At 39.0% G+C, this 20,625-nt stretch overlaps 1 protein-coding gene across 2 annotated transcripts in view; it reads right to left on the bottom strand.

Moving 5' to 3' along the window:
• The window catches only part of MDGA2 (MAM domain containing glycosylphosphatidylinositol anchor 2), a 981,798-nt gene that overhangs the window by 142,884 nt on the left and 818,289 nt on the right, over nucleotides 1-20,625 (bottom strand). The window lies entirely within an intron of this gene.

Genomic DNA, 20,625 nt, shown 5'->3' with positions numbered 1-20,625 from the left:
ACATGCACAGAAGTCGGTTTTCGGCCTGGGCGAATCTATTTTGAAGAAGTGGCGTTAGAACACTCAAGGGGCCAAAGAGCCACATGTGGCTCATGAGCCGCGGTTTGCCAACCACTGTCATAGGGCAAAGGAAACTAAGGAGAAAATAAACAAATGAGACTACAACAAAATAAAAAGCTTCAGCACAGCAAAAGAAACCATCAACAAAACGAAAAGAGAGTTCACTGTATGGGAGAACATACTTGGCAATGATAGATATCTGATTAAGGATTAATATCCAAAATATGTAGGGAACTCATACAACTTAACAAAAGGAAGACAAACAATCCAACTAAAAAATAGGCAAAGGACCTAAATACACACTTCTCCAAAATGGACATACAGATGGCCAAGAGACATATGACAAAATGTTCAAAGTCACTGGTCATCAGAGAGATGCACATTAAAATGACAATGAGGTACCACCTCACACCTGTCAGATGGCTGTCATCAACAAATCAACAAATGACAAGTGCTGGCGAGGATGTGGAGAAAGGCTACCCTAGTACACCTCTGGTAGGAATGCAGACTGGTGCAGCCATTATGAAAAACAGTATGGAGTTTCCTCAAAAATTACACATGGAAATACCATTTGACCCAGTGATCCCAATTCTTAGAATATATCACAAGAAACCTGACATGCCAATCAGAAAGAATGTATGCACCCTATATTCATAGCAATATAATTTACAGTGGCTAAGATCTGGAAACAGTCCAAGTGCCCATCAGTAGATGAGTGGATAAGAAAGCTGTGGTACATTTACACCCTGGAATACTATGCAACAGTAAAAAGGAAGGATCTCTGACCCGTTGAGACAGCATGGAGGGACCTAGAGAGTATTATGGTAAGTGAAATAAGCCAGTCAGAGAAACACCAGTATCACATAATCTCACTCATATGTAGAATCTAATGAATAAAATAATTTGTTGAACAAAATAGATTCAGAGACATAGAAGCATTGAGCAGACTGTCAAATTTCAGTGGGAAGGCCAGGGTGGATTGGTGGGTGTTAAGAGATCAACCAAAGAACTTGTATGTATATATGCATAACCCATGTGCACAGACAATAGGGTTGTGGAGGACTGCACCCTGGGGCAGGGGCTGTGGGCAGACTATAAGGGCCCAATAGGAGAAAAAAGGGGACATATGTAATACTTTCAAGAATAAACTTTTTTCCAAATCTTAGATATGGTAAATTGTGCTGCTATGAACATAGGGTGCATATATCCTTTCTGATTGGTGTTTCTAGCTTTTTAGGATATATTCTTAGAAATGGGATCACTGGGTCAAATGGGAGTTCCATTTTTAGTTTTTTGAGGAAACTCCATACTGTTCTCCACAGTGGCTGCACCAGTCTGCATTCCCACCAGCAGTGCACGAGGGTTCCTTTTTCTCTGCATCCTCGCCAGCACTTGTCATTTGTTGCTTTGTTGATGATAGCCATTCTGACAGGTGTGAGATGGTACCGCATTGTCGTTTCGATTGAGAGATCAACCAAAGGACTTGTGTGAATGCATATAAGCCTAACCAATGGACACAGACACCAGGGGGGTGAGGGCATGAGTGGGAGGATGGGGGGGCAACAGGGGAATAAGGACACATATGTAATGCCTTAATTAATAAACACAGCTCATCCTATACATCCCACACCTAAGAAATACTGCTGGAGAATCAAATCACTGAAGTATCTAGCAATTTAGAAAATCAATTGCTAATTCTTATATGGACCAGAAAGAAGCAGAAATAGTGTCTGGATCCCCCTTAAATATCCAAGAATATTTATGAGCCAATGTATGGAATAACCAAAATTTCTACCTATTTATTAGGGTCGATAAACCTCCAAAACTGTTCCCTTGTTTTTCCTGGGAATCTACAAACTTCTTCTCACATGTGATCCAAAGCCAGTCACTTTGCTTTCCGATCCTTCTTTTCTTATCTGGCTTCCATCAAAAGGGCAGTCACGGAATAGGCAATATACTTTTCCCTTGAGGTTGTGTATAGTGTGGAGAAATTCTATGTAAATCTGAATTATGTAACTGAAAAATTGTATACAAAAATACTAATATAGGAAAATTTCAAATCGAATGTGTTGTAACAAAGGACAAAATCCCACAGATAATGCAATATTATAATTTCAGAGGTTCAATTGATTTTTGTTCAGTTTTGTAAAATCCTTCAGATAGTGTGAAATTTTCTTTTCTTATACTACAAATATGTCTGTGTAGATGGATAAGTTATCATGAAATTATCATGAAACGCTTTGTATTGATGTCTTTCTGTTCATGTCTTTGTAAGCCTGCTTCCCATGTTCTCACTGGTCACAGAAAATATCCTAACTGCAATGTCTAAAGCAGGGGTCCTCAAACTTTTTAAACAGGGGGCCAGTTCTCTGTCCCTCTGACCGTTGGAGGGCCGGACTATAGTTTAAAAAAAAACTATGAACAAATTCCTATGCACACTGCACATATCTTATTTTGAAGTAAAAAAACAAAATGGCTAAAACTCCCGCATGTGGCCTGTGGGCCGTAGTTTGAGGACACCTGGTCGAAAGCATTAGGAGAAAGGTTACTCTACAAGAAAAACCAGTTCTGTCTAGACAAAAGGAAAAGAATGGGTGTCTAATCTTTCCCACTGGCACACCCTCCTCTAGTCCCCTGAGCAGCACCATCTGCCTGGGGTAGAGCCTCTGAGGCGGGTACCTTCTCAGAACACCTCACAGCCTGTCTCTGTGAGACTCTGCAGTTGGATGGCTGATGTTACAGATTGGAACAGGCTGACCTGGGTTCTAAGATGCCAAGAATGTCCCTACTTTTTAAACTCACTTTTGTTGCTAGTGTTTACTATTTGTCAGGCACTATGCTAATCAACTTGCATACATTATGTTTGTACTATTGACAATCCCTGCAGAATGAGAATACTCTTATCATTTTCCTTTTACAAAAGAAAAAAGTGATGACTAGTGATTTTTAAAATTTATTGTTTAAGGTATTACAAATAGTAGTACATATGTCTCCTTTTTTCCCCCCATTGACATCCCTCTGGCCTCCCCTACCCCCCAGTACTTGTCCTCACAACCCCCCCCCCAGTGTCTTGTGTCTATTGGTTACGCTTATATGTATGCATACAAGCCCTTCAGTTGATCTCTTATCCCCCCAACCCTCCCTTACCTTCCCCCTGTAATTTGACAGTCTGTTTGATGCTTCTCTGCCTCTGTATCTATCTTTTTGTTCATCAGGTTATAATGTTCTTTATAGTCCACAAATGAGTGAGATCATGTGGTATTTATCTTTCACTGACTGGTTTATTTCACTTAGCATAATGCTCTCCAGGTCCATCCATGCTGTTCCAAATGGTAAGAATTTCTTCTTTTTTATAGCAGCGTAGTATTCCATTGTGTAGATGTACCACAGTTTTCTAACCCATTCATCTGCTGATGGACATTTAGGCTGTTTCCAAATCTTAGCTATTGTAAAGATAGTCTTGCTAGATAGAGTATTCTTGGATTCAGTCCTTTGCTTTGCATCACTTTGTATACTTCTTTCCATTCCCTTCTAGCTTGATGTGTTGCTGTTGAGAAATCATTTGATAATCTGTTGGGGGATCTCTCTGTCTCTCTCTTGCAGCCTTTAAGATTTTCTCTTTGTTGTTAAACATTTTCCATTGTAATTATGACATGTCTTGGTGTGGATCTTTTGGGATTCATCTTGCTTGGGACTCTCTGTACTTGTGTAACATTTTTCGTTCCCATGTCAGGGAAGTTTTCTGTAATTATTTCTTCTAATAGATTTTCTAATCCTTGCTGCTCTTCTTGTCCTTCTGGCAGCTCTATTATATATATACTACTTCATTTTGTGTTGTCCCAAAGCTCCCTTAGGCTCTCCTCCTACTTTTTAATTTTTTTCTCTAATTGCTGTTCAGATTGGGCTTGTTTCATTATCTTATCTTCTAACTCACTAATTCGGTCCTTTGTTTCTTCAAATCTACTGTTTAAATCTTCCATGGTGTTTTTGATTGCAGCTATCCTCACCACCAGAATGTACATTCTTCTCTAGTGCACAAGGGACATTTTTTATTCCTTCCTGATTTTTGCATAGGTTGTTGATTTTCTTACCCATCCGATGTATGAACTATAAGATCATTACTCTGAATTATTTTTCTGTCACATTGCATGCCTCCATTTCACTTATTTCCTTTCTTAGTGATTCTTCTTTTTCTCTCCTCTGGGGATTGTTTCATTGTCTTCCCATTCTAACTATCACCAGAAGGCTCAAACGCCGAGTTGCTGGGGCCTGGGCAGTGTGCAGTCAGTGGGTGCTTTGCACCACCCGACTGTCACTGAAGAGCTCCAACACTAATGAATGTAGCTGCCATGGGTTGGTGGGAGCCATGCTTGCCTAGGATAAGAGTCACTGGCACTCAGTGTGACCTCGTGCAAGCACCTAGAATCAGGAACCCCACCTGTACCATGCTGAAAAAGAAACCCTGCTGGTGTGTGCCAAAAATCAGGGTCCCCTAGCGCATGCCAGGAGTCAGAGTACCCCTGTGCCCACACCGAGAATCGAGTATCAGAGTCTCTGTTGCTTGGTGAGGCCTTGCACCAAGATTCAGAGTACCTGTGTGTGCATGCACAGAGAAATGGAGTCACTGGCTCTTAGTGTGCATACACAGGGATTCAAGGATCCCAGGTGCATGTGATGAGAAGTAGAGTCAAGTCACTGGTGCTCAGTGCTGCCTCTCACATGGACAATCAGGGTCCCTGGTCTGCTTGGGGGACTGGGTTACACAGCCACCCTGTGTTGGCAGGGGATCTACTCCTGTGCTGCGGAAAACAGACTTCCCTGTGCGTTTGCCCACAATCAATGTCAGGTGGCACTGCCGCCCTGTGTGGGTGTGTGGTCTGGTCCTGTGATTGTGCACTGTGGGGAACAGATTCCCAGTGTCCGCATGTGCGCCCAGGCTAAAATTCCAGCAGCAGAGCCACCCTGTATGGGTGTGGGGTCTGTTGGCATGATTGCACATTGCGGGGGACAGATTCCCAGTGCCTGTGCGTGCCCAGGCTCAAATTCCAGCAGCAGAGCTGCCCTGTGTGGGCGTGGGGCCTGGTCTCGTGATTGCGCACTGCGGGGAACTGATTCCCAGTGTGAGGGCGTGCCCATGCTCAAATTCTGGTAGTGGAGCTGCAGCCCTGTGTGAGGGGTGGGTCTAGCAGTTTCTATGGTACTGCAGCTAGCCTGCAGGGAGGGGGATGGGCTCTGTGACTCACCGAAATCTGTGGCTGGGATATCTGGATTCTTAATGTCTGTGGTCTGCAGCTGTGGTCACAGATCTTTGTCCCTAGTGTCTGTAGGGTCCTGGTGTGTGTCTGAGACCAGATTGGGTGGTGGTGAGGCTAGGATCCTAGTCTCAAGCAGTTCTGTTTTTCAAGATGGTGTGATCTCTGTGCCCGCACTGCGGTACCCGAGTGTCTGTGGTGGCAGTGGGGTCTCGCTGTCTAAGACTGCCCAGTTTGGCAGCCCCTTGGAAGACCTGCAGGATCTAGCTGTCCCTATTTCACTCTCACACACACCCACTCACATCCACACACTCCTCTATCGCTCCCTCACTCACACACTCTCCTTCCTTACCTTCTTGTCAGTCGCCATCTTTCTTCCTAGTGAAGTACTAGTGATCTTGAACAATTTGCATTGTAGTAAGCAACTAGTGAGTAACAAAGCTACATTCTGAACCCATGCTGTCAAAACCCTTTTTATTCTCACATCCAACATCTTTGGATGTGGTTGCTCACTACAAAGTGTGCTTGGGTATGTGTGACTGGAATCTAGGTTCTATTCCGCTTACAGCAATGTGTTCCATGGTATAGGAGCTACGTCTGCTTCAAGAAAGGGACACTGTTCTCCGAATTCACACACAAATACTGTACAAGCAGGTGTATTTCCTAGTAAAATGCTACTTCCACAGATCTAAAGAAGATGCTACTTCCACAGATCTAAAGAAGTGGGCTCTCGCCATTGGGAATACAGAAACTTAAATTAAAATTTACCCCTGGACTCAACCAGAATTGCCTTATTATATTACTATCTAAAAGTATCATCAACCCAGGAGTTAATGAAGGTAAGGACTGACTAAATGTATAGAACGAGTACTACATGTATCTTATTTAACTCAGATATAATGAATATATAATAAACTGCAAATAAGTATATTCATTAAAGCTATATATTTTCTAAAATCTTAACAGTTACAAAATATCTAAAAACCTCGTGTTCATTCTAAGAAGCATTGGTTGTGATGTGTGCACGGAGGGGAACAGATGGATGAACTGACCCAGTGACTCTCAGGCTGAGAGAACTCAGTGTTCAATGGTGTACTTACAGGCCACATTAACTTCTTGGCAAGTGCTGTTGCTGCACACGTGGGTGGTCCATTGCTGAATATGAATGTGCTGAGTATCATTTAGGCACGGAGCAAGAGTTGTTCAAGTGAGTTGGAAAGGAGCCCAGAAGGTATGTTGTTTATCTTCTAGGAACATTTATTTTCTCCCAGACATATAACTTGAATTAATAAAGTGGATTTAGATGTGAATAAAGGAAACTAGTTATTGAAACTGAATCACTGTGACTCTCTAAGAATAACCAAAAAATCTATGAATAAGACTCCTAGCATAAGAAAAAGATTAGAGCATAAATTATAGTTCTTATCATATTGCTAAGAAGCACTGGCCTGGATCTGACTGCAAAGCAGGTTTCTGCCTGCAGTCATATATTGTCTGCTAGTAACCACCGTTTTGATGAATTCTTTAGAAATAGATAAAGCTCATTAGAATGATGAAAGAAGGAGATTTCTTAAGTAATGTGAACGTCTCAGACTTTGGTTATATCCTCTGGTCTGAAACCCGCAAAGAATTTATAAAAAGGAAACTTCTGTGGACTTTCTCAACCTGTGGCTTCATCACAAAATCTCCCTTGAGAAAAGGGGATGGGTCAGTTTGTAGATAACCATCAGTGGAATCTCTCTACTGACCATTTTATCTGGTTTCTGGCATGTCTTTGGAACAAGTTTTGCATTATTCTCATCCATTAGTCATCTCTTCAGCATGATGAACAGAGGCCAGATGCTTAAATAGATACTTGGAGGTTGGGGAGATGGCTTTGATTCCATGGAACTAAAAGCCTCTCCGATTCATCCCCAGATTGGTTTTATTACCACCCAAAATCTAGTGAAAAATCCAACTCTACTAAAAGTGCTAAACAAACCCTTAAAAAGTAATAGAAATACTAAACACATAATATTCATATATTATATATATATGTATATATATATGTATGTATATATATATATATGTATATATTCATTTCTGTATTCATTTCTTTGTTTTATTCTTTCTTGGTGTTAGTAAATATTATGAAGGTTTGTTTTATTTCAGGGAAAACTATTTATGACTTCAATCTGTTATCTTCTTATTCTCTACCCACTGGATACAATTCCTGACCAAAATAATATGAGAAAGCTGTGAGAAATAGTTTTGGAATCCTGTGGTTACTTTATTATGCTGGTATCTCTGTCTCCCCTTTATTCTACCCAGCAGTGGCAGTCTTGCTTACAGATTTAACCCTCCAAAACCTAGATCATATCCTTCTAATTTAACTGTGTACATGGTCATTGTTATCAACATATTAGATTATTCTATATTCTTAATGTAACAGTCACTATCTCTTAAACTACAGAGTATAATTGAGAAAAGATGGTAGTTTTCCTTGGGAGGGGAAATACTGTTTAGATAAACAGGTTAGTGTCTTCATCTAAAGGAAAGTAATTTAGAAGTTAGGGGAAGAAAAAGGAACAAAGGATTCTTGAGGAACAAAACATTTTTAATAATTATCTTGAATATGTTAACACAATATGGATTAGAAAAATTATATACATTATAGCATTAAATAAACAAATGCCATTCATATTATGAAATGCCTCCAAATCCCAACTTTACTTTAGTTATAAAATATCACACATTTATTAAGTAATACTTTACTGCAGTATATAATTTAAATATAATAAAATCCAGACATGTTAAGAGCAGATTTTGATATGTTTAGAAAAATATATTTAACTATATAATCACCACCACCAATCCATATATAGGAGATTTCCATCAGTGCAGAAAGTTACCTCCTACTCCTTTGTAATCAATTAACTATAGTCAAATGAGAATCTAATTTCTTTTACTGAATATTCCTCTTGCCTGTTCAGGAAATTCATAGAAATGGAATAAAAAGTATGCATTTCAGTGTTAGGTTCTGTTCACTTAACATGTTGTTTTTTGAAATTCATCTATCCACTTTTATGACTCAGTAGATCACAAGATGTTTATCCATTCACCTACTGATGGATATTTTTGCTTCTGTCCATCATCCTGAAAAGATGACTAGTGGATGAGAATAATGCAAAATGGTTATTTCAAATAAAGCTGCTATATATTGGATTGTGTGTCCACCACCCAAAGTGCATAAGTCTTTGTGTAGACATAAGGTTTAAATTCTTTGGGTAATCATCTACCAGTGAAATGGCATGTTAGTAAGTGCACATTTAAGATTATGAGAGACTAATGGCTATTTTCAAAAAAGTAACCCCATTTTACATTCCCAGAAGCAGTGTGTGATAATTGCAGTTACTCTATATTTTTATCAACACTTGGTATTAACAGTCTTTTCAACTTCAGCCATTATAATGTGTGTGTAGTGTTGTGGCTTAAATTTCATTTCCCTGGTAACCAGTTTTTTATGCAATTACTGATTAACTAGAGGCCCAGTGCACAAAATTCGTGCACAGTAAGGGGGGTCCCCTAAGCTCAGCCTGCACCCTCTTCAATCCAGGACTCCTCGGGGTATGTCCAACTGCGAGTTTAGGCCTGATCCTGCAGGGACATCCCTCTCACAATCTGGGACCGCTGTTTCCTAACTGCTCACCTGCCTGCCTACCTGATCACCCCTAACTGTCCCCACTGCCAGCCTGATTGCTCCTAACTGACCCCCCACCCCCGCCGACCTGGTCACACCCAACTGATCCCCTCTGCCGGCCTGGTTGCGCCTAAGTGCCCCCTCGCCAGCCTGGTCACCCCTCACTGCTCACCCCCTCTCCTGGCCTGGTCGCACCCAACTGCTCCCTCGCCAGCCTGGTCGCCCCTCACCACCCCCCTCTGCTGGCCTGGTTGCCCCTCACTGTCCCTTCCTGCCGACTTGGTCACCCATAACTTCCCCTGCTGGCCTGGCCCCCCTACAGCCCCCCCTGCCAGCCTGGTCGCCCCTCACTGCCCCCCCTGCTGGTGTGGTCACCCCATGCAGCCTGCTGTTCGATCATTTGGTCGCCCCTCACTAACCCCCCTGCCGACCTGGTCATCCCACACAGACTGCTGTTCAGTTGTTTAGTCGTCCCTCACTAACCGCCCTGCTGGCATGGTTGCCCCATGCAGCCTGCTGTTCAGTCATTTGGTCGTCCCTCACAAATCCCCTGCCGGTCTTGTTTCCCCATGGAGCCTGCTGTTCGATAGTTACTGTGAGGGTGTCCTGACCAATTTGCATATTACCCTTTTATTAGTATAGATTGTATGCTCTTTTCTGCAGTGACTATTCAAGTCTTTTGCCAATATTTAATTAGACTACCTTATTATTGAGTTTTAATAATTATTTATGTATTTTGTATATAAGACCTTTGTCATATACATACATTTCAAACATTTTCTTCCAGTGAGAGGTGCTTTCATCCTGTTTAATTTCTAAGAAATCTTTACATATTCCAAATTTGCATAAATTTTCTTCTATGTTTTCTGTAAATTTTTACAAGTTTTATCTTCTTATATTTATATCTACAATCAATTTTAAATTAATCTTGTGGGTAGTGTGAGGTACTGTTCAAGATGTTTTGTTTTTGTGATTTTTTTTTTAACGTGGATGTCCAATTGGTCTAGCACAATTTATTCAGAAGATTATCATTTCCCCAATGGATAATACTGGCAACTTTTAAAAACTCAATTGACCATATATGCACCATATATGTGACCATAGAGGTCTATTTCTGGATTCTCTATCTTGTCTCATTGATCCACATGTTTATCTTTATACAAAACCACACTGCCTTGATTGCTTGGCTTTATAATAAGTGGCATGAAGTCTCCCCTACCCTAACTATTATTGGAACTTAGTATTCCAAACAAAATCTAGAGTATGCTTTCCAAATAAAAAAACAAACAAAACAAAACAACAACAACAACAACAAAACAGCCCTCGCTGGTTTTGCTCAATGGATAGATCAGTCTGCAGATTGAAGTGTCCCAGGTTTGATTCCCATCAAGGGCACATGACCTGGTTGTGGGCTTGATCCTCAATAGGGGGTGTGCCAGAGGTAGCCAATCAATGATTCTCTCTCATCATTTGTTTTTAGGTCCTTTGCCCAATTTTTTTTGAGGGTTTACTTTTTATTTATTTATTTTTAAAATTATTTATTGCTTTAAAGTATTATATAAGTCTCATTTTTCCCCCATTGACCTCTCCCTGGCCGCCCCCACCCCCAGCACATACCCTCACCCCCACCCTCTGTGTCCATTGGTTATGCTCATAGGCATGCCTACAACTCCTTTGGTTGATCTCTTATCCCCTCGCCCCCTACCTTCCCTCATAGTCTGTTCGATGCTTCTATGACTCTGGTTCTATTTTTGTTCATCAGTTTATATTGTTCATTATATTCCACAAAAGTTTGAGATCATGTGATATTTGTCTTTCTCTGACTGGCTTATTTCACTTAGCATAATGCTCTCCAGTTCCATCCATGCTGTTGCAAATGGTAAGAATTCCTTCTTTTTTTACAGCCACATAGTATTCCATTGTAGTTGTACCACTGTATTTTAATCTACTCATCTGCTGATGGGCATTTAGGCTGTTTCCAAATCTTAGCTACCGTATTTTCCAGCGTATAAGATGACTTTTTAACCCAGGAAAATCTTCTATACACCCAGTCATCTTATACGCCGGAAAATACGGTATTATAAATTGTGCTGCTATGAACATAGGGCAGCATATATCCTTTCTGATTGGTGTTTCTGTTTTCTCAGGATATATTCCTAGAAGTGGGATTACTGGGTAAAATGGAAGTTTCACTTTTAATTTTTGTTTCTCTCATCATTGATGTTTCAATCTCTCCCTTCCTCTCTCTTCCTCTGTGAAAGCAATACAAATATGTTTTTAAAAACCCACACATAATAAGAGTTTTGCTAATATTTAATTAAATCTATAAATACATTTGGAGACAACAAGCATCAATACAATATTCATTCTTCCAATTCATGAGCAAGGTATATTTCTCCATTTATTTAGGTCATGTTTCATTTCCCTCAATATTATTTTGTATTTTTCAGTTTTTCTTGTGCATACTTTATTACATTTATTCACATTTTGATATAATTGGAAAAATATCTTTACATTTCAATTTCAATTTTTTAGCTATTATATGGAAATGTGATAGATTTTACATACTATTTTGCATCCCAATGCTACTGCTAAATTATATTATTAATTCAAGCCAATTTTCCTATAAATTGTTTAGGATTCTCTACAAAAGCAACCATATGATCTGCAAATTGAAGTAGCTTTACTTCTTTCTTATTATTATGCATTTTATTTACCTTTTTATTAATTTTATTGGGGTGACATTGGTTAATAGGTTTCCAGTATACATTTCGGTGATACATGATCCATATATTGGATTGTGCGTCCGCCACCCAAAGTTAAATCATCTTCCATCACCAGATACTTGGCCCCTTTAACCACCTCACCTCCCAACTCCTCCCCTCTGGTAACCACTATACTCTTTATTTACTTTTCTTGTGTTATTGCAGTGGTAAGAACCCACAGTACAATATTCATGACTGGTGAGAATGAGGATTTTTGTCTTGTTCTCAATCTATAATAATAGAAGTGTAATATGCTAATTAGACTGGAAAGCCAAACGACCTTCTGCACGTCATTTCAGACATCCTTCTGGATGAAGCGTGGCAGTGGAGGACCGAGGCAGAGGTGGTTAGGGGCAATCAGGCAAGCAGGTGAGTGGTTAGGGGCAATCAAGCAGGCAGGCAGAGGGGTTAAGGGCGATCAGGCAGGCAGAGTGGTTAGGGGCGATCAGGCAGGCAGGCAGAGGCAGTTAGGGGTGAACAGGCAGGCAGGCGCGTGATTAGAGTAATCAGGCAGGCAGGCGAGTGGGTGGGGGTGATCAGGCAAGCAGGCAGAGGGGTTAGGGGTGATCAGGCAGGCAGGCAGAGTGGTTAGGGGCAATCAGGCAGGCAGAGGCAGTTAGGGGTGATCAGGCAGGCAGGCGAGTGGTTAGGCGTGATGAGGCAGGCAGGCAGCGTGGTTAGGGGTGATCAGGCAGGTGAGTGGTTAGGAGTCAGCAGTCCTGGATTGCGAGAGGGATGTCTGACTGCCTGTTTAGGCCTGATCCCCTGAGGGGTCCTGGATTGGGAGAGGGTGCAGGCTGAGCTGAGGGATCCCCCTCCCTATGCACAAATTTTGTGCACCAGGCTCTAGTCTTAGAATAAAAATGTTTGATTAGCATATTATCTACCTTGGTGGACATTTTGTGTACACATGAAATAATGTATAGTTTACAACTTTAAGTATAATTATCTATAAATATAAATTTGTTTAATAGCTTGATAGTATAATCCAGGTCTTCTAAAGTTTGTAATTTTCTGGGTACATATTCTCTTGAATACTCATAGATGTTAAAACCGTTAGTGCCCTGTCTGGGTGGCTCAGTTAGTTGGAGAGTCATCCCATACACCAAAAACAAACAAACAAACAAAAAAAGTTGTGGGTTTGATTCCTGATTAGAGCACATATATAGGTTGTGGGTTAAATCCCAGGTTAGGTTGCGAATGGAAGCCAACCGATTGATGTTTCTCTCTCATATTGATTTTTTTTTCTCTTTCCATCTTCTCCCTTCCTCTCTCTAAAAATCAATTAAAAAACAAACAAACAACAACAACAACAAAAACACCCTTTAGCTATATTTATGGAATAGCCTATTTTTCCTGGCATCCTTTTATTTATAAATTTTGAAGCTCTATTATTAGAGACACATATTTATAACTCTTAGGTATTTTCTAAATTCTTCTTTTATTATTATTAAATGTCCCTCTTTAGCACTTATTTTTTTTATGTGTTGAAGTGCACCTTTTTAAAAGAGATATATTTTTTAAAATATATCTTTATTGATTTCAGAGCTGAAGGGAGAGGGAGAGATAGAAACATCAATGATGATAGAGAGCATTGATCAGCTGCCTCCTGCACATACCCTACTGGGGATCCAGCCTGCAACCCAGGCATGTGCCCTTGACAGGAATAGAACCTGGGACCCTTCAGTCAGCAGGACAATGCTCTATCCACTGAACAAAATGAGCTAGGGCTTGAAGTGCACTTTGTTTGATAATAATATAGGGATTGCAGGTGTCTTATGTCTGTTGTTTTCAAGTTTCTGTATTCCTCCATCCCTTTCCTTTCATCCTCTTTGTGTCTTTGCATTTAGTGTAATTCATGTTTCTTATAGATAGCAATGTGTATCTTGTAGGTAGCTTGCTTTTTTAATCCCATCCTATTTAAATTCATTTACTTTTCATGTAATTATTGATATAACTAGAGGCCTGGTGCATGAAATTCGTGTACGGTGGGGGGGTCGGGCGGTCCTTCAGCCCTGCTTGCATCCTCTAACAATCCAGGACTGCTGGCTCCTAAACGCTTGCCTGCCGGCCTGCTTAATTGTCCCTAACCCCTCTGCCTGCCTGATGCCCCAACTGCTCACCTGCTTGCCTGGTCACACCTAACTGCCTCTGCCTGCCTGCCTGATTGCCCCTAACCCCTCTGCCTGCCTGCCTGATTGCCCCTCATATTACACTTTTATTATTATAGATTGCGTTAAAGTCTACCATTATGCTTATTTTCCCCTTCAATTTTTTTGTTGTTGTAGTTCATCTATTGCTCTTTTCCTGTGGCATTTTGAGTAAATTCAAATATATTTTAGTTCCTTTGATGCACCACTTTTTAAAAAACTTTTTATAAGTTTCTGTAGATCTAAAACCATGCAAATTCAACTTATTGATTCTATTTAGAGTCATTATTAGAGGCAGTATTGTACCACTTAATATATCTCACTTCACACTTTATGATTCTCTGTGGTTTCTATTCACTTCTCACAACAGTACAGTTCAAATTAATTCCATTATTTATAATACTATTGTAATATTTTAGTTCTAAATATGTTATAACCCCTAACTTATAATGTTATTATTTTTGCTAAAACCCAAAGATTGGTTGACTTTTCTTTAAGGGCTAGTTAGTATACGTTTTATGAGCCATATGGTTATTGTTACAATTACTCACCTTTCATGTTGTAGCATGAAAGCAGCCATAGACATATATAAACAAATGGGGGAGACTATATTCCAATTAACCTTTATTTAGGAAAACAGTTGGTTGGTCCCCAATTTGGAATTTGCTGACCATTGTTTGTATGGATATTTATTAGAAAAATTACAAGAAAAATAGAAACATAATCTTATCTTTACCCACTTATTTTCTGGATCTTATCAGCTTGATTTCATTTATTACCCAGCCTTATAGAGGATAATCAATATACAAAAAATTGCACATAATTAATATATAAAATTTGGTAAGTTTAGACATATGTATACCTCATGTTACCATTGCTATAATCCAGGTAAAAAAACATACCCATTGCCTCCAAAAGTTCCCTTGTGTTTGTGTGTCTGTGAGAGTATATGTCAAGAGCCCAGAAATAAACAGTAAGTTTTGTTTCTGGGTTGACTGATCTTCATCAGGAGTGCCAAGAACACACAATGGAAAAAAAGGGTTTTTTCAATAAATGGTTTGAAGAAAACTGGACAACCACATGCTAATGGATAACATTGGACACTTGTCTTTCACTATACACACAAAAAAATCATACAAATGAATTAAAATTTGAACATAAGATCTGAAACCACAAATTCCTATAAGAAAACAGGAGAAAAATACCCTATACTTCCACCTATAAATCCTGGTTCGCACTGATACCCCTTCATTTTAATATGAAGAATACTCTTGGGCATTTTTAAAAAAATAAATCTTTATTGTTCAGATTATTACAGGTGTTCCTCTTTCTTCCCCCCATAGCTCCCCTCCACCTGGTTCCCACCCCACACCTGCCCTTACCCACACCACTGACCTAGTCCATAGGTACACGATTTTTGTCCAGTCTCTTCCCGAACCCCCATACTCCCTTTCCTCTGAGAATTGTCAGTCCACTCCCTTTCTATGCCCCTGATTCTATTATATTCACCAGTTTATTCTGTTCATCAGATTTTTTATTCACTTGATTTTTAGATTCACTTGTTGATAGATATGTATTTGATGCCACTTTGTTGTTCATAATTTTTATCTTTACCTTTTCCTTCTTCTTCTTCTTCTTAAAGAATACCCTTCAGCATTTCATACAATACCCGTTTGGTGGTGATGAACTCCTTTAGCTTTTTCTTATCTGTGAAGCTCTTTATCTGACCTTCAATTCTAAATGATAGATTTGCTGGGTAGAGTAATCTTGGTTGTGGGTTCTTGCTATTCATCACTTTGAATATTTCTTGCCACTCCCTTCTGGCCTGCATAGTTTCTGTTGAAAAATCAGCTGACAGTCATATGGGTACTCCCTTGTAGGTAACTAACTGTTTTTCTCTTGCTGCTTTTAAGATTCTCTCTTTGTCTTTTGCCCTTGGCATTTTAATTATGATGTGTCTTGGTGTGGTCCTCTTTGGATTCCTCTTGTTTGGGGTTATCTGCACTTCCTGGACTTGTAGGTCTATTTCTTTCTCCAGGTAGGGGATTTTTTCTGTCATTATTTCTTCAAATAGGTTTTCAATATCTTTCTCTCTTCTTCTGGAACCCCTTCTAATTCAGATGTTGGTACGCTTGAAGTTTTCTCAGAGGCTCCTTGCACTATCTTCATATTTTTGGATTATTTTTTCTTTTTGCTTTTCCAGTTGGGTGTTTTTTGCTTCTTTGTATTTCAAATCTTTGACTTGATTCTTGGGATCCTCTAGTCTGCTGTTGGATCTATGTATATTATTCTTTATTTCAGTCAGGGTATGCTTAATTTCTAATTGGTCCTTTATCATATCCTTGAGAGTCTCACTATATTTCTTGGAGGAGGTTTCTAGAAGATTCTTGAATAACCTTATAACCATGGTTTTGAATTCTATATTCAGTAATTTTCTTTCCTCCATTTCTTTCAATTATGACATGTTTCTTTGTCTCCGCATTTTGGCTGCTTCCCTGTGTTGATAGAGTGGTTTAGTGTGCTAGGTGTCCTATAGGGCCCAGTGGCTCAGCCTCCCCAGTCACCTGAGGTGGACACTCTTGGTGCACCCCTTTGTGGGCTGGGTGCACAGTCTTGTTGTAGTTAAGCCTTGATTGCTGTTTGTATCACTGGGAGGAATTGACCTCCAAGCCAATTGGCTGTGAGGACGAGTTATGTCTACAATGGGAGAACTTCTGTGTTGGAGACACCCTTATGGGGCAAGACTTGCTTCAGTGGGGCTTTGGTGCTCACTGAGCCTGCCCCCTGAGTGTGTCTCTTATGGATGTGAAAAGTTGTAATCTGGATGCTCTCACTCTGACCACTGGGTACACTGGCTCTTGGATCTTCAAGGAGGTGCAATGTCAGCCACTGCCTGAGGCCACCCAACAGGAGCTACGGAGAGATATGCAGATTCCTCTTCTTTGTTTGGGGTTTGGAGGTGCCGAGATGAGGCCCAGCTGTGAAGCAATGCAAGCTGCTGTGGAGCCTTGGGCCTTCTTTTGGAAGCTCTGGGGCTCTCTGACTCAGCTGCAGTTTGTTAGGTAATTTTAGATTGCAAAAGCCCAGTCCATTCAAATGCAAAAGCCTCTGTGCACAGCTTGGGTGGGATTGTAAATTGGGTGGGGCAGGGTCTCAGAGAATCACCAGGGCAGAGCAAACATCAATGGCTGCTTGTCAGCCATGCCCCGAGAGGCCCCCAGGTCTCTGTGTCCTGCAGCACCATGCAGGAACAATGATCGCTGCAAGCACCTCTGAGAGAAAGCTGCCCTCACGTTCTGGCCCGATGTCAGACAGTCCAGTTTCTCTCTGTATGAGTCTGGGTCCCCAGAGTCTCACCTAGAACTGGAGTTCAGAGCAGTCAGGAGCTGGTATCTCCCTCCCGATTGAAAAAGACAATAGCGTACCCAGCTGCCAGCCCCTTTTGCGCGCATCTCTGTACCTCCACACTTCCACACCTCAGCACCTTCTATTGGACTCAATTCGCTTTTCTCTTTCCTTTTAGTTGTAGAATTTCCACTCAGCCAGCCTTCCAGTGGTTCTGGATGATTTTCGTTTTGTCATTTAGTTGTAGTTTTGATATGGTTGTGCGCTGCAGCAAATTCAGGTTTTTACCTATGCTGCCATCTTGGTTGTTCTCTCTCTTCTTTATTTTTTTTCCTCTTTGGCATTTTTTGAGGTATACTTTTGCTGACTACTAATTCTTTAGTTTCATTTTCCAGAAAAAATATATTCAATTGGTCCTACTTTAATGTATACTTTCACTGGATATAAAATTATAAACTGATAGTACTTTAAAGATGTTTAAAGATTTAATGATGTGGTTCCATTAGTTTCTAGCCAATATTTTTGCTAAAAGAGTGGGCAATTGTCATGCATTTCATCAGAATATCATTATGATTCTGGCTTTGAAAATTTCTTTCTTTGGTTTTCCACAATTGGATTATAGTTTGCCTAGGTATAGATTTCTTTTTATTTTTCTTGCTTTGTGTTCAAAGATATGTTTGAATCCATGGGTTTGAAATTTTTTGTCCCATTCAAATTCTTTTCTTCTAGAACTCCAATTATACTTATTTTATATCATTTTATACCATCCCCCAGGACTTTGGGTGTTTCTATTGATCAAATTCTTAATGATTTACAAGTATAAGCACATTTAATTATGTACACATACATTCTGGAACTTGGAAAATTTTTCCCATATAAAAATATGATAAATGGTGTTTGGGTTCCTACCATAATTCACAAAGTTTACTTAAACTACAAAAGAACTATGCTTAATTTCTCCCTAACAATATCAATGAATAAAATAAATGAAAATCCACAGTATTTTGTAGTACTATATTTAATATTTTCTAAGATGGACAGTGAACTATTAGCTGAGTTGATCACTGTTCCAAAAATATCTTTGTATACATTCTTTTTGTTCCTTTACAGGAAAATATTCTCAACTCCTCTATGAGTTCTCAGTGAACACAACCCCACTCTCCTGCCTCCATACTCTCACCCACACCTGATATAAATAGAGAAAACACATCTGAACTTTTGAGCTTTTTCTGGGAGCTAAAATAAATGTGAGGGCTGCTATTGCCTTTTAGTTCAATTCTGTGCATTTTTATGTGTAGTGAGATCAAGTCCACTTAGAGTGACTATATAATATTCATGACAGTTGGAGAGTAATCTTGAATATAGTAAAAAAATTTTAATAATAAAAATTTAAAATTTTCTTAGTTAATTTAGTTCTCAGGAAGTAAACAGAACTGTTTTCAAATAATCTGTTTTGTGGATAAAAATATATGCACAAAATATATGTATCCTTGCTCATATTCACACTCTTCCTTATAGCTTCAAAGGATTTTGCATTGTAGGAAATCCATAATGATTACTTCTGATATGTTTTAGAAGAAGAAATAATGGCCTTTCAAAGTTTCTTCTAGTCTCTGTTTTTAGGAAATTGTTTTTAAATATACTTCCATGGATTATACTGTATTTAGAATTCAATAATTTCCCTTTCTGTCTTCAAAACTATTTTAGATTGTATGTGAAGATATTGAAACAATGAGTTTTATCTGAAGACTGAAAAGTAAAAATGTACACTGGAAACAAATTAATATAAGAGGCCATTTCCTCTCCCTCTGTAGGGCAACCCATAACAGATTTATTCCTTTCTGTAGCTTTCAAAATCTACTTATTGCACCCTATGGTTCTGAAATGGGAAAATGGAGCTAGTTTTCCTTCTGGTCTCAGCTTGTCTTCTAGTTCAAAAAATAGGATTTGTATCACATAATAGAGAGCAAAAGAAAATCTTGTGGTCAGCATAGTCTAAACTAGACTGAAGTTAGAAAACAGTGTCATAGAAGAAAATTAGAATGTGTATATGCCCCCAAGGGTTGAGAAAGGGATGTAATTAATTTTATAGGGCAGTTTTGTTTGGCAGATTAAAGAAAGGCTGATGCTCCATTGTATCAATAACTAAAAAACAATTATCTTTGTGATTCTTATTGCTTTGAGAAAATAATACATAGACATAAAATGAATGAAATTACATTATGTCACTAAAATTATCCTATAGAGTAATTGACTACATTCTTTTTCCCTTTTAAATATTCCTAGGGATAAAAATTAGCATCACCCTGTAAATAATATTGTCCTAGGAACTTTAGGTTTTGTTGTAATAGTTTACTTTAAGAATCAATGTCAAAAATCTTTAAGTTCAACTGGATGTTAATAAAAAGAGCTGGGAAACCAGAGGTAACAAGATCCTGCAAATAGGACATTTTTGGTCTATTAATTATATTTTATCTACCTAATATTTCATTTCAGGAAGCAAAAATGTCTAAATGATTAATATTTAGAGATTTTTCTTATAAGATCTTCTTAATAAAAATTGATATTACCAATGAAGAAGTTTTAATGAAGTCTGGAAAACTTTAATCATAATTTTTACAATTGCTTTTTAGATTACATACAATGTCTGGTTTCTTCTTTGACAAACGTAAACACTCTAACTATTGTAAAAATATTAACTAGGACAAAATAATAATAAAAAGGAATATATTCTTTTTTGTACTCCTTAACCCTATCTAAAAAATAACACAAATTGGTCCTGGCTGGATGGCTCAATTGGTTGGAGCATTATCCCATACATCAAAAAAATGTGTGTTTGATTCCAGTCAGGGTATATACCTAGATAGTTAGTTTCACCTCTAGTTGGGGCCCGTTCTGGAGGCAACCAATCAATGTCTCTCTCACACATTGATGTTTTGCTCTCTCTCTCCCTTCCTCTCTATCTAAAATGAATAAAAACATATTCTCAGGTGAGAATTAAAAAAAACTAACAAACAAAAGAAAAAACACTCAAATTTATTTTAGTATATAGATAATAAAAATAATTTAAATATGTAACTGAGGTTTAACACAGACTTGACAGTTCTTTTAATACATTAAAAAATAATAAAGGGGAGAGATCAACCAAAGGACTTGTATGCATGCATATAAGCCTAACCAATGGACACAGACACCAGGTGGGGTGAGGGCATGAGTGGGGGGTGGGGAGGCAATGGGGCCATAAGGACACATATGTAATACCTTAATCAATAAAGAAAAAAAATAATAACAAAAACGTTGATACTTCTAATTCGTTATGCACAATACGACTTTACTGCTTTCCCTTTGAATGTTTGTAAATATACAGTAAGCCA

The sequence above is a fragment of the Cnephaeus nilssonii genome, assembly GCF_951640355.1.
Source record: "Cnephaeus nilssonii genome assembly, chromosome: 1".
In the NCBI taxonomy this organism is placed as follows: domain Eukaryota; kingdom Metazoa; phylum Chordata; class Mammalia; order Chiroptera; family Vespertilionidae; genus Cnephaeus; species Cnephaeus nilssonii.
Note: the sequence above shows the minus strand (reverse complement) of the source record. Positions and strands in the feature narration are given on the sequence as shown.